At 28.1% G+C, this 13,914-nt stretch overlaps 1 long non-coding RNA gene across 1 annotated transcript; it reads right to left on the bottom strand.

The window, feature by feature from the left end:
* Positions 1-638: 638 nt before the first annotated feature.
* On the bottom strand, positions 639-13,811 carry LOC107442434 (uncharacterized). The gene is made up of 2 exons (XR_006225005.2): positions 13,496-13,811; positions 639-8,834 (listed from the first exon to the last, which is right to left on the bottom strand). It is a non-coding gene; the product is annotated as an uncharacterized lncRNA (long non-coding RNA).
* Positions 13,812-13,914: the final 103 nt, after the last annotated feature.

Here is a 13,914-nt window from a genome sequence, read left to right as displayed (position 1 = left end):
CCATTAAAGCGATGGGGGTGCGCTTGTTTTCCAGCGCCGTCATCCATTGCCAAGAATATTACTACTGCCACACATATTAGTCTACCAGTTTAGAGGGCGGACCCATTCACACATCCACGAATCGTAATTTTGACCTGAACTAGAGAACGATCAATTTTCAATCAGTACCCACAGAAGTAAGATTTGTTATGGAAACATGGGACTAGTTCGGGAAACATTGGTGATCAGACAGATTTAACGTGCACCAGTCACCATTTAATAATTTCTTCGGTAGGCGGCGATCCAACTCACGATCTTTGAACATGGGCCGAACGCCCTACCGACCAAGCTACCCCTGCCCCCATATGCTTCGTTGTAAATCAGTTAAGCTAAGAGCTAAGGTCGTATGTCAAAAACTAGTGTTCAAATGTATTCCTTATAGAAGTTATTTAAGGTGCCCTAGTAATCTTTAGTCCACCAACATCCTGAGCCACACAGCAAGAGTGACGCTTAACTTCAAATTTTGCCCAAACTATATATTAGAAAAAAACTTTCTAGTAGAACCGTAAAAATTCCATTTTGTGCGAGAGTATTAAATACTGGAATTTTTCTAATCCCGATCCTTAATCTGCAAATTAAAACCACACTAAAAACAAAAATTTTCAACCAAAAATTAATTTATTTTCAATATAAAATACACAGCACAGATACGATTTTTACAATTTCTTTTAATATAGTCTAGCATTACAAAAAACTAAAAATCTATAACCAAATACTTATGATATATAGTATAAATATCAGAGTAAAATTTCTTTCAATTACTGTAAAAAGTTTCAAACACTAGTTCAATACAATTATACAATATAAACATTTACCACAAATTTGTTTCGTTAAACATTTACTACTAATTTGTCCCGGAAAAAATTTAGTATTAAAAATGACAACGTTTTCATTTCGTTTATGATAAATTTTCCACATTATTAAAAGCAGCTGAGTAATAAATAGTATAAATACTGATATTGCAACTAAATCTGATAATTTTTAAATTAAATTTTCAGATCTTTGTGAAAGGACTGTTTTGTTTACTAGAGTTTTACAGCATGTTATAAAAAAAACTAAATTCAGAAATTTTACTAGCAGAGGGGAAGGAATTTCCAAGCAGTTCAAGTTATTATTAAATTTTAAGCCATTAGAATTTAATTTTGATTAGTATAAACTAAACTTTGAAAAAGAGATTTCTTCGATTCATCCAAAGTGAAAATCCTCCTTTCCAAAATGATAGATTCAGTTTCATTAAATTTTAAATCCAAATAAAACTTAGTCTTCTTGCTAATGTAACTAACAGTGTTTAATGTGAATTTGTTCTGTTACTAATTCTATTAAAATAGAAATGTTCGCAATCTAGATATATAAATAAAACCAACTCTGCGATTATGACAACACTTTAAAATTAAGTAAAGTGTCAGAAACTCAGAAAAATTTTACATTTTGGTTGCTGATTATTCAAACTTTGGCATCTTTAATATTTCTTTAAAAATATGCAAAACTGATTTGGATTAATCATAGTAATATACTAAAGCAATATAGTTCTATATTCAAATTTATACTTTATAGTTTGGTATAAGTTATGACAGGATTTTTACGCCAATAATTTTCTTATATGCGTATTAGATTAATTTTAGTGTCAAATGCTCACTGATTAATGAGTTTCAAAAATAAAAATACATAAATTTCTTATCAAACACACCAGAGTAGCATCAATAAACATCAATGACATTTACATTATGAAAAATTATAATTTATGAATTCCGTTAGATACATATTTTATAATAAGAGTTTCATTTTATGCCATACACATAAATTACACATTCAATATCTGAGACAATACTGATTACATAAAGCCTAAAAAGCAGTGGAATATACAGTTTAAGTCTATGTTAATTTAGCTGATACAAAATAATTAGGAAAAACTCAAAGTTTAAAATTTGAATAATTGTCGTAAAGTAGAATTTAATTAAAAATAGTATTAAAAGTACATGAAATAAAATGTGCACTTTACAAGTTAATGCACGGCATAGTCTTCTCTTGTTTGTAAAAAAAAATTCTGGTTTACCAAACACAATTTAAAAATATGCTGATCCAAAAATATTAAAATTAATTGACCTAAAAATAAAAAATTATCTACTAATAAATCGTTAATTTAAAGAAATTTTCTAAGAGCTTAGAATTTTGAACAAACAAAACTGTTAAATGCAATTTAATGAAACCCACTCAGATCGGTAACTGAATTTGTTTTCACAAGATTTTAATAAAAGTACGAGTTAAAAGTTTTCACAGACACTTTGCTAAAATTTAAAAATCTACAGGAAAGTTTTACCATTTTTAGGCAGATTATAAGGTAATATAGAGAAAGTACGATAACTTTAATATTTACGACGCACTTTTAGCATACAAATCTTAGTTTATCGTTATCTCGAGTCGTTTAAAACCAATTTTCATACAACTTAAGAATGAAAATTTAGTTAATTTTGAATACTAAGCATTTTTTTTTAATCCAGCTCTCACTTCCTTAATTTCTGAGTTACAATATATAACTTTGACGTCTTAATTTTCTTAACAAAAAGAGAGTTCTAAATTAAAGTATAACTGCTGAGAGTTTTTACGCACGGCAACGTACACTAGGGAATCTGAAACTTTCGAAACTGCTGAACGAGTGTGGAGGTCGAAGAGGGCCGTCTATCGCTACCATTTCAAACTCCATTTCAACAAAAAACCATTTCAACAAAAATTTCGAAAATTTCCGTCCTACACAAGTTTTTTTTTTTGTTAGCGCTATATCAATCTCCAAATCAAACAGATAGATTTCGTAGAATTAATAATAATTAAATTAATAGTGTTTAGAAGTCTACGAATCTCAATAAAGTTTAAAACTATTTGATTTTAGTAGCGCAGAAATTTTTTGTTACTCTTTTTAAAAATGTCGAATTGCGATTGTTGATTTGAGTAATGCAACATTGATTAATTTATTCGGTATTCCTGCTACCAAATTAACAGTTAATATTTTGCGTATGATACTACTTTCGCTCTAACCCGTTACATAATATGCTGGCTCATAATAAATTTGTTCAGTCTTAGAAATTTCGAACTTCAATAAAAGCATTTTCGTAACTTTTTAATATTGAAAACTTAGCAATTAGTTTTATTACAAATCTCCTTATTTTTAAAAAAAAAGATACTTTTAAAAGACAAGATGCAATTTTTATTAATTCCTCGATTGCTAACTATGATTTAAGTCTTTGACTGGATTCTTTCTGCATATAGTTGAATAGTTAAAATCTGTGCATATTGCATGAAAATACGGTTTCGGCCGTGAGGAGCAGACGATTAAGAAAATACTGTACTGACATTTTGTTCTTTACATTTTGTTTTTCTTTCCTATTAAGAATTTTAAAGATTTTTAGTGAAAATTGCGAATTAGAGTTAAAATTAACTATTGGAACTTTAAGATGGAACTGCATTTTTATCTTAAAACTTTAAGATGTTTTAACCGCCTTAAATACTATAAATATTACATCAGGCAAGGTATGACGAAGGTACAATTTGAAAAAAAAATCGAACAATTTGGAAAGGTACAAAAGGCAGTACCGCACCTTTTACGGTAATTTGTAAACTTTAAGCATTTGTTTCTTTATAGATATGCATTTCATTTAATTATATTAAAAAATTACGATTTCTTAACAAACTTTAAAAAGATTTTAAGAACCGCTTAGTACTTTATGAAGATATTCATGATTTTGTTTTCGCTAAGAAAAATACTGTTCTACATACCAATATTTACTTTAAAAAGAAAAACTTAAAATTTAATCAAAACTGAAATTTTAGTAAACCAAATCAAAATTTTCGAAAAATTTAATTCTATAATTTTTTGCGAAATTTTCTCTACTACAATTTTCTCCACAATTTTAAATTTTTTTTTTACTCAATTCTGCATAATGTTTGGTGCTTTATAGGAATTTAAGGAAACTAATTCCACCACTGAAGCAACAAGTTAGAGTTAGATGTTAAGATAGGTTAAGTGATTAGTAAATTAGGAATTATTTTGTTACTTCAGCAGCAAAATTAAGTTACATTAAACGTCCTAAAAATTATGACAATTTGCTAAACAAAAAATTTGGAATTTTATTTGTCTTTAAATATAAAACGCTAAAAAAAATCTCCATCATAAAAAATTTGTTAACTTGTTGAAATTCCCCTAACACGTTAATGTCTACAACTTTTTTAAAATTATCCGGATAATATATAGAGACTTTTAAATATTAAAGTAACTGCTTGTTTTTACATGAATTTTTTAAATTTTATATTCGGCAATAACTACATAATTCGTATAAACCTTGACATGAGAGTTCGTATATTAAATATTTTAACTGCAAGTCAAAGTATGTAGAACAGTAAAAATATGCTAAATTAAAAATTATATATTTTTCAAATGTATTTAAAGAATTAAATTAAATTTATTAAATTACTGAATTTGGATTTGAAGTAATATCGCACATTATAATTTGTGTGTGTTCACCGCCTTTTTTAAGTTTATTTCAGTCTAGAGCTCTTGATTCAAAGTTATGAATCCGTGAAAAGTGCAGAGGAGGATATCTTGAAATTTTATTTCTCACAATTTTGGTGTATCGATTTTTGTGTGGATCCGTTTAAGTTTCGTTAACGGGATTTTATTTGCAAAACTTAATACACCAATAAAGAAGAAATGAGACATGTCTGCGAATTTGTTTAGAGATTTTATTCTTGAATGTTCCAGCATGAATACTAAAGGTTAATTTAAATAGTTTGTGAACTACTATAAAACAAAGTTTATAAATTATGCAATTAGAAACTGCAATAACTATTTAATTTAAGAGTTTTTGTATTTAGTAACTTTTTCGAAGTTTAAATGTCAGGTTTTTGTTAAAACTAAATTGTGCCAAAATTTACCCTCCAAATAAATATAAATTTACAAAATTTAAGCTTAGATCATTCTGAAGCACACTAGCATTGTAGTACCGAAACTATAGTACGACCTTTTCTACACACTTTTATTTACGATTTATTCACTTTAGTTCACATTGTATAAAGCAAATTGTATTCTTTTTGGTAATTATCATAAAATTTAGTTTATTTTGAATACTGAACATTGTTTTTTTATCCAGCTCTCCCTTCAATTTCTAAGTTACAATATCTCACTTTGAAGACTTAAATTTCTAAACATAAAGAACGTTCTAAATTAAAGTACGTCAGAGCGGAGAGTTTTTACGTACAGAAACGTACAAGAGGGGAAGAGGGAGCAGAACTGCCGCCTACCGCTACCAATTCGAACTCCACACTTGCTCAGAAAATTCTAAATTTTCCGTCCTACACAAGCTTTTATGTTAGCGCTATATCAATTAACTTAATTTTAAAGAAATTAAAATTTCGGTCAATTTGTTGTATTTTAAAAAATATAACTCATACCTTTATTAAAAAAGCATTGTCTACCTATTCTAGTAGTACACAATTTCAACTTAACATCTCAGGCACACAGATTTCCAGAACAGGTAGTCTTAAAACATTACTACAGAATAAAACGACATAAAATTCTATCATTCGTCAACTGATCTCATGCTGGGATTGAGCTACGAAACTGGAATAGAAAAAGAGCAGTAATTTCCTAAATATAGCCTAGCGGCCTTAATTCGATCAAATTTTCAATGTTTAAAGAGAGCAGGCACATTTTAAAAATCAATTTAACTGTTATGAAATTTTATATAACCAGAGCTTATTCTACTTCCCATTACATAATATACTAGCTCATAATAACTTTGTTCAGCCTTTTAGAAATTTTGAAAACTTTGGGAAAACTTTAATAAAAGCATTTTCATAGCTTTTCATATTAAAACGCAGCAATCTGTTTTAATACAAATCCTTATTTTTTTAAAAAAATTTATAGAGATTTAAGACAGAAGACAGTATAATTCATTGATTGCTAATAATGCTTTAAATTTTAGACTGGATTCTTTCTGCAGAGTTGAAAATAGTAAAAATCTGTATATTAGAGGAAAATATGGTATCGGACGAGGGGTGCAGACGATTAAGAAAATGTGTAGTCCTTGTAGACAGCTATATTTGCATTTTGTTTTATATGTGCTTCTTATAATTGTTTAATATTTTGTTTTTACCTTTTCTTTTTAAGAATTTTAAAGCTTTTATTAGTGAAAATTCCGTACTACAGTTAAAATTAACTAATAGAACTTTAAGATAGAACTGCATTTTTATCTTGAAACTGTTTTCAACGCTTTAAAATACTCAAAATATTACATCAGGCAAGATATTACGAAGATGCAATTTGAAAAAAATCACAAACAATTAGGAAAGGTACAAAATGTACTACACCTTCACGATAATAAATTTGTAAACTTTCAAGTATTAGTTTCTTTAAAGAGAATCATTTCATTTAATTATATTTAAAAATTTAATAAGCTTTAAAAGATTTTAAACTGCTGTTTAGTATTTTATGAAGGAATTCACTATTTTGTGCTCGTAAAAAATAAAAACTGTTCTACATGCTAATATTTTACTTTTTAGAAAGAAAAACTTAAAATTTAGGCAAAACGGGAATATTATTAAACCAAAAGTTTCGGGAAAAATTACATTTTATAGATTTTTTTGCGAAATTTTCTTTATACCGTTAATTTTAAGTCTTTTTACTCAATTCTGCATAATATTTGCTGTTTTAGGGGAATTTAAAGAAACTTATTCCACTACTGAAGCAGCAAGTTAGTGTTAGATGTAAAATGTTAAGGTAAGTTAAGTGATTAGTAAATTACGGATTATTTTTCTACTTCAGCAGCAAAAATAAGTGACATTAAACTTCCCTGAAAATTTTCCAACCAAAAATATTTGAATTTTATTTTTCTTTAAATATATAAACGTTACAGCCTTTAAGTACTTTAACAAAAAATATTCATTCATAAAAAAAAATCAGTTTAGTAAGTTGTGAAAATTTTTCCCCTCTTCTAACTCGTAAATGGCTACAACTTTTTTAAATTATCCAGATAATACATCCAGACTTTTTAACTATTAATGTAAAAACAAGCAGTTACTTCGATAACAATTTTAATTTAAATTTTATAATCGGTCTTAACTACACTAAGTCTATATAAACCTTTGCATGACATGAGAGTTCGTATATAAATTATTTTAACTGCAAGTTAAAGCATGTAGAACAGTAAAAATATGCTCAAATATACAATTTAGAAAACCTAAAATTTGAAGTCCTGTTTTCCTTTTAATGAGCACCTTTATAATATCTCCCTCTGCTTAGAGTGTAAAACATTCCTCTATTAAGTTAAGACTGAATTCCTTCCTTTGTTTTTCAAAAAATTACTTAGCTATAAATCTAGTTTTGTACATGAGAGGTAAATTTATATTACAGTATACAAATAATATTTTTTTTCAATGTATTTAGAAATTTAAATTAAATTTATTAAATTTGTATTTAGAATAGTATAGTACATTATGACTTGTTCACTGTCAAGTTTATGATTCCAAGTTATGAATCCGTGAAAAGTGCAGGGGTGGAGGATATTTAGAAATTTTATTTCTCACAATTTTGGTGTATAGAGTTTGTGTGGATCCGTCTAAATTCAGTTAAAGAGATTTATTACAAAACCATTAATGCATCAATAAAGAAGAAACGAGACATGTCTGCGAATTTGTTTAGAGATTTTATTTTTGAATGTTCTAGCATGAATACTAAAAGTTAATTTAAATAGTTTGTGAACTACTGTAAAACAAGGTTCATAAATTAAGCAATTAGATATAGCAATAACTGTTTAATTTAAAAAATTTTGTATTTAAGTCCCTTTTTCGAAGTTTGAATGTCAGGTTTTTGTTAAATTAAATTGTGCCAAAATTTACGCTCCAAATAAATACAAATTTAGAAAATTTAAGCTTAGATCATTCTAAAGCACTCTAGCATTGTAGTACCGAAACTATAATACGAATATTTCTACACACTTTTATTTACGATTTATTCACTTTAGAATTTGCTTTATACAATGTGAACTATTCTTTTTGGTATAGGAGTTCCTGATTGAAAACCCCCATTCTACTTCACGCTAATATGAGACAAATTAGCCAACTCGTAAAAGAATAAACTAAAGTTCGAATTTAAACTTTTTTTTATAACGGAATTTTTAAGCATTCTAAAAAATATAGTTGACAAGTTTTCTTGGTACAAGGTGAATGTCTAGTACAAATGTTTTAAATTACTGGTATCATGGCAGCGACAGTTTTTTTTAAAAAATGGAGTGATACAATAAAGTTAAACGACGAGAACAGTTTAGAGTTTAGGAAAACTGCGTGCCTGAGGAAGATAGAAATATGGCAGATAATTCTTTTGCATTTAACAGAAATGTACCTAAAACATTTTGCTAGAAATTTTGAAAGTTTGCGCAGAAGGCTTAAAAAGTAAATCTTCGTAAGAAAATTAAGACTAAAACTTTCTCGAATACCTTAAATTCCAGCAAAAGTTTTTTTTAAATATTAAAGCCAAAATCTAATTTTTTTAACCTAGTATTTTTATCAATCAAACTTTTACATAGTTAATTTACTTTCCAAAAACAAGAGAAATTATTATAGATAATATCGGTATCAGAAAATCTTACAGATAACAATGAAATTTGCAATGAAAAGCACCGAAGATACGAGACCAGTCAATAGAACATAAATAACTGTTGAAGACCTGAACGCTGCAATTGTGCCAGATAAATCGCCATGAAGTTCGTCGTAGAAGGAAAGCATGAAATCAGTAATTCCTATCGGCCATTCTGAAAAAAAAAATATTTGTTACTTCCTAAGAAAGGAAAAAATGCTAAATACTTAAAATTAGTGATCTCAACACAAAAAATTGTGGCTACGACTTTACACTTAGGTGTAGCGAAAAGCCATACATACTTCTATTGATCTAGATATGTCCGTACATCAATAATGCTCTTTTACACAACTTCCAGTAAAGTTTGTCATTTGTAGCTGTTTTACTAAAATTTATAATTTCCATAAGAGGACGCCATGTCAAGGAATAAAATTTTACTTATTACGATAAGATATAAAGCAATAGTCAATCATTTAGGATGTACGTATACAATATTTCTTAAAATTCGTTAAGGAAACACAACATTCAGAAGGCTTGAATCCAAAGCAAATAGAAATAGAATTATTTCTTTTACAGATTTATCTAAATTTTCTGAGAAAATTTAGATATAACTAGAAACAAACTTGTTTTTGTGGAATGTTTAACAAAGTGGAAATCTAACTTCTTTTAAACAAAAAATGTCGATTATTTGAGAATTTAAAGACTTACTACGGCAAGATTTGCGAAAATATTCCTGAATGGGATGAGTTTGGTATCATTTATTGATTTCAAATTATATCTTAAAATTTATATGAACTCGCGATTTGGTATTAACTAGAAATAACACAATTTTAAAAAAATTTTCATCATATTCGGATAGATATTACATGAGTGTTTACAGTAAAAGAATATAACTTGGATTTTGCTGAATTTATATAAAAAACTGATAAAAAGGGACCCTTAAGCCAATGTAACATAGGGGTAAAATTCATCTAACATAACTGCTTCTTTATGTGATACTTATAAAAATTGTGTAAGATTGCACATAAAACAAATCTTGAAAAAATCGAAACAGATGTGGAAATTCCAATTGAAAATTTCTTAAAATTTAATTCAACACTCCGTGTTATGTTAACAAATTTGCTGATTTTTTGCATCATTCAAATTTAATAATTAAAAATATTTAGAACAGGTTTGACAAGATTTCACACAGTATTACACAAGGTAAAAGGAGTTTTCTCGTTCAAAACACTTCCGTCTAAAACTAAATTACAAAATATCAATTAAGCAATATTATAAGTGAGATTTCCGTTTTAAGCTTTAAAATGGCTCTGGGTATAATTCGTTAGCCTATAAATATGATTCCAACTTCATATTGTATAGCTGGGGTGGCCAACCTGCAGCTCGCGAGCCACATGCGGCTCTGAAGGATTATTTGTGGCTCTCGATAAATGTACCGTAGTTCCCTTCTCATTTTTGAGCTATTATATTTTAATATTTTTCTGAATCCATTTGCATAGGTGAGTTTTCCATTTCCAATATAATTATGAACCCAAAAGCATCTGAAGAATTAGAATTAATAAAGATGCAAGATGATAGAGCTCTACAATTAAAATATAAAACGACCAGAATCGAAGTATCCAGAATTAAAAAAAGACTGCTTGTCTAATTATTTAAATATTCGTCAAGTGGAATAAAATGATTCACTTAAGTACATTGCAATGTACTAAGTGAATCATTTTATTCCACTTCAAAATTCGTGAAATCCAAACACCGAACAGTTAATTAACCAGCATCTCAAAGAATTACTGAGAAGTGCTGTCACCAATTATTCAAATTTTAAGGAATTATCAATAGTAAAATAAACGTGTTTATAATTTTTTAATTCAACACACATATTTTGTACTTTTATACATATGTTTTCAATAAATATAATTTCAGCAGAAAAAAAATTTTAATACCTTTTTTGCATACCTTTTAAATACGTATTTAATTGCAGCTCGTGAAAATTTTAAATTTTGAAAAATGGCTCTACTATCAAGGAGCTTGGTCACCTCTGTTGTATAGTGTAAAGTTAACTATGCTGACTCTTATGTGTACCTTATGGACTGTAATTATAAGTTATGTTGTTACTAAATTTTTAAAAAATATGGCGTCTACTTTACACTAAAATCTTGGTTCTCAGCCGTGGGGGTTTAAGGGTTAGCCTTCTAATGTGGTAAACCGGGCCCGAATCCATTAATGGCTGGTTGACAGTAATTTCGTTCCAAACTTGATCCAACCGCAGCGCTGATGCAAAATATCCTCAGTGGTAGATAGATCAGGTATTACAGTCACCTTGCCCTCAGGCTAACCGTGGAAGGTTCTTTTGGTCTTCCTCTCCATGTAACGCAAATGCGGGCTAGTTTCATCAAAAAGTCCTCTACGAAGGCAAATACCCCCCCCCTACTACTAAATGTGGGAGTCTTAAGCATATTCAATGGAAACTATTTAATTCAAAAAGAGTTATTATTTGTTTACCTTAACTAGATTCTTATCCTCAAGGTGTGAACATTTGTTATTCGTGTGAACATTTTGTAAATATTTAATATTTCAATATAATATTCCCTTATATAATAAATTTTATATATTTGTCAATTGTCAATATTTTGAGAATATCGCAGAACCAAATATGAACACATAAAATTTTATAAACATAACTTTAAAAGAACGTCTAACTGTGGAATCACCCTTTCGAAACTAATTTAGTTTTAATTTCCAAAAACCTTTCGGGCACGTAAATAATTATTTACTGACCAATTAGTAAACTAATCTTAAAATTGAATAAGTGAATAATTCAACGTTTGTGATTCAATAATCCCCCAAACTGTTTTAATAATTTTTTACTAACCATTTAATATACAAACATAGAAATCATTATTTTCGTATAAACTAATACACAAGTCAATATATCAATAGCAAATCTTAAAAGCCAAACTGAAAAAAAAAACTATAAACCTATTCTTAAAAAATTTTAAAATTCTAATAATTTAGACATATTGAAAAAGAAATAAACTTTGCTGCCAGTTCATAGAAAGTTGAACAATTAGTCAAATTATAGACTTCTCAACTTAGCAAAAAATTTTTAAAGTTTGGGTTGAGACTAAAATTTACCAGTATTTGCAAATTAAGAGAGAAGGCAGATTAATTGTTTGGAGTTTTAAATTTATGAATGTTTATAAGCTAGATAGAGGATTTTTAAAAATTTTCAAAAGGATTCCTTCAAATAATTTTAAATTTAGATCGAATAACTAAGTTCTAGATGCGACTATCAGTACCTTATTTTTGAGCCTCCTAAATTATCAAGATGAAACTTTATAAATTTAATGTATACGAGTTTCTTCACTCTATTTCGAGTAATAGAATCTATGTAATATCCGCAAACAATTAAATGTAACGATCTCAAATATTTATGGGCAAAAAATTTATAATTTTTATAAAAGTATTTTCTTTAAAAAGTTAAATAGCGTTAAAAAAATTTGTCATTTTAATTTTAAACATACTTAAAATTTAAAGGCAGCCGACTTGCATATTTTTTTTTACTTTTAGGAGTTTAAAAAAAAAGATAACCTTTATTTAAAAATGATCAGATCAGTTTTGCAAAATTTTAGGTTTTCGAAATAAATTTTAGGGCTTTGTGGAACACTAAAAATTGCGAATTACGCCCTAAAAATATTTTATAGAATTTATTATGAGTTAACAGTCACCAGAGTGCAGTTTTTACTTTACGCAATTGAAGCAAATTACTTTACTTTCCCCAAAGCAGAGAACTTCAAAATTAAAATACTCATTAAGATTCTACTGCATCAGAAAATTAGACAAGGAAATCAGGTTTAAAAACATAGCACTCTTAAAGTTAAATAAATTTGAAGTTAATATTCGGTATACCTTATGTTAGATCTGAAGAGGCTTAAAAAGTAGACTCACTACTTNTTTAGATAAATTATAATTTAAAAAGAATATAGCGCTTACAAACAGCTATAACTATTTAATCAAAAATTAGTTATCTATAAGGTTAACATAGAATGTAGATCAGTGGTTACCAACTGGCTGTCCGCCAAGCGTTTTTTTGTGGCTCGTGAACTAAAATATTAGTTGTCATTTTTGCGAACAATTTTCGTAAAAAATTTATATGGGTTTGAAGTACTTTTCTTTGCTAAAAAACCTAATTTCTTAGTTTCTGTGAAATTTAACATGCCAACGGTGCAAAAAAATTTTAATCAAAATCTACTTATTTTAATTTGTAATTAAATACTTTCGTTTTGTACAACTTGATAAAAATCTGACAGTAATATTTAATGCTCCTTCAAAACATGAAAGAGTCCTATATAAAATTTTGATAAAGTTGCGACAAGCCATTTGACTGATGTTTTTAATTACGGCCTTCGGCCTCATGGAAGTTGGAAACCCCTGATGTAGATGGATGTAGATGAAATTTTTTTCACGCTTGAAAACCCAACGTCAACCTCGATTTAAGGTTTTAATATGAAAGGTTGTTTTCCAAGGATTTGGATTAGGGTAATAAGCATAGATTATAGCATATATTCACAGATCTAGTTTTGAGGTTAGAAGGTTTACACGTAAACCCGCGTAACAAACCTTTTCACAGGTTTACATTAAAAGGTTTTTGCTGAGTGAAAGTAAACATTGATATTTGGGATTAATTTTGAATTACCCTGTATTTAACGTTTCCACTCTTTGAAAAATTTTAAGTGTTATAGTGACAGCCCTAATTCCTCAAACTGGAGAAAGAAGTTTATCATAAGAACATAAAAAGGTATCCAGGGTTAAAATATAAGTTATGTAGGAAAAACTCACCCTTTTCTTTAAAAGCACTTTAGATGCATTTCCAGCCAAATATTTTCATTGTCTCGTCACCAGATAAACCCGAACATCTAGCCGAATATTTCCACCATGATTATTGTAGTCACATCTCCAAATAAAGTGTCTTTCCATGCATTTAGGCAAATATTTCCACCATCATTATTATTGTAGTCGCATCTCCAGATATATTCTCCATAAAACCACATCCATGTAACCTGGATGAAAATCTGTAAGAGATTGCGATATTACTTTAAAAAAACTAAAATTAAAAATACTTAGAAACGTCTTAAAGAGAGATCAACATTTTCAAGTGGTCAAAAGTTTGAGTCTTCTAAATCTATGTAATTAGTATAAAAACACAAAAATCAGAATTTTTCGAACATTTGAAAAACTAAATAAAATTTACATTACCA

Source organism: Parasteatoda tepidariorum, chromosome 7, assembly GCF_043381705.1.
Source record: "Parasteatoda tepidariorum isolate YZ-2023 chromosome 7, CAS_Ptep_4.0, whole genome shotgun sequence".
Taxonomy (NCBI): domain Eukaryota; kingdom Metazoa; phylum Arthropoda; class Arachnida; order Araneae; family Theridiidae; genus Parasteatoda; species Parasteatoda tepidariorum.
Note: the sequence above shows the minus strand (reverse complement) of the source record. Positions and strands in the feature narration are given on the sequence as shown.